We start from the raw sequence: 2,078 nt of genomic DNA, 5'->3' as shown, positions 1-2,078 counted from the left end.
CGCGCCCCACCCGAGCGGAACGGCCGCCGAGCTTTCGCGGTCCCCTCGCGTGGGGAGAGGAGCGGGCCGGTTCTCCTCCCAGCTCTCCCTTCTATAGAAACTAACTTGAAAGACTCGTATGTGCGAGTTGAGCGGGGAGAAAAACACTCCGTGCTTACGAAATGGCCTCGTTGGCTCCGACCGGGCGCCGGCGGCCCCGGGGGCAGCTTCTGCTCCGGGAGGGAGGGGAGAGGAGAGGAGGGGGTGCCCCCCTTTGTGCGCAGCCCCGTAGGGCCGCTCTCTGCTGTTGGATAACCGCGTTTGGGGGGAAAGGGAAAGTAAAGGCTGGCAACTTGGTGCGTCCCACACGGCTCTCTCCATGTGATAATAGCCCCACTGTGCTGCAAGTCAGGCTGGGTGTTCGTTCGTGGCACTTACATGTGCTTTTTGCCTGGGTTCACACGGTTAGTTTTCTCGTTGGAAACATATATTTTCACTTCACCTTAAACTCAGGTTTTACGCAGAGTTAGACCTGTTTGTCATATGTAGTAGCTTTGTAACGCGTCCTAAAAGTAGGAATTATTTATGCAGCCTCAACTTCTTGAGATCCTTTGCGTGAAATTACCCAGTTTCATAATCTCGAGTTAGGATTCCTGTTTGTGGACATAGTCCTCCTTGATAACAGAACTTTGGGAAGTTGTTGACCTCGGAAGATGAAGGCGCTGGTTATATTTGGTAGAACAACTCCCCGCCCTCTCCAAGACTGCGAAAAACAGATAGTGGTTGTAGTGCTGCAAACCTGGCATATCAGGAACGGTGTCTTCAGAACGAGAAATAGAGCAACGCGAAAAAGTGGACGACTAAAGAATAAGGACTATGAAAGTGGTATAATGGGAGGTTCTGGTTTTACTTTCAAGAATTTTGGGAGGTGAAGTTACAGCAGAGAAAATCTGGATGTGGAAAGCAAAACTACGTAGAACTTGGCGTGTTCTTGTTCACCCCAGAAAACATTCTCTTCAAAACATTTAGAAGTATAGAAACTGAAAAGGAACGTAACTGAGAAGAATTCTTCATTTTTTGTTTTTCCAAGCCAGAAGAGCCTCACAGGGACTTCGTGTTGGAGTTCTGAATTCCAGAACCTCTTCAGCTTTATATTCATGACCAGAGGAGGCCTAAATTGTTGTGTTTTTTTTTCCTCAGAATACAAAAGAGAGAAAAGCATTTTCTGTACAAAAAGTACACAAAGGAATATCTGAAATCCAGGCATTTTCTGAGATTTTAATTTTTTGAAATACTAAATGCACTGGAAAACTGTTTTCTGAAGTATCTCAATTTCCAAATGAGGGCTGTGGGGACTCTCAGAAAAAGTTGTCTAAGGGTTGTGTCAAATCTCCTCTTTGTGCACTTCATTAAAATAAACCAAAAAATGGGTTTCTAAACATTCTCAAGAATATTTCTGCGATCCCTTTAAGCGTTTTTGCTTTTCCTGTTTACGTTGGCAGTTGGATGGGAGTATTGTGGAGGCAGAAAACTTTTTGGAATGTTGAAAAAAAATGTTTCATGCAAATTAGTAAATTGCTTGAAGACTTCAAAATCTGAACACTAAGGGGCGCCAGTTATTTTTTCTGAAGCGTGAGGCTGGCCTCTGAACGCCATTAGGAACTTGAATAGCAAAATTAACTCATCCAGGAGCACATACCAAAGAACGACAGAAATAGTTGTGGAATTGTGTGGGTTTCGATGTTGGTATGGACTTGTATATGTCCTGTGAATATAGGCAATATTACATAGGTGGGATAGTCATAGTGATGCACAGCTGAGAGGCCGGAGCAGCTTGTTTGTGCAACAGCTGTCCTGGCTGCCTAAAGGCACCCTTTTCACTGCTTTCAGCTGTTTGCTGCGTTGACATTCTCCAGCAAAGTTTTGTAGTTCACTGGAAGAGTCTGTAAGGTTCAGAACATTGCCTTAAAAGTATAATATTTAACACTTCAGTTGTTTCTTTGCACCCATGAGATAAAAAAGAAAAAAAAATATATGAGGGACAGGTGTCTGAATGTGTTGGTTGTCTGTATGTAAAAGCATGTAGTGTTAGTGTTTCC

This window comes from Meleagris gallopavo, chromosome 2 (genome assembly GCF_000146605.3).
Source record: "Meleagris gallopavo isolate NT-WF06-2002-E0010 breed Aviagen turkey brand Nicholas breeding stock chromosome 2, Turkey_5.1, whole genome shotgun sequence".
Lineage (NCBI taxonomy): Eukaryota > Metazoa > Chordata > Aves > Galliformes > Phasianidae > Meleagris > Meleagris gallopavo.
Note: the sequence above shows the minus strand (reverse complement) of the source record.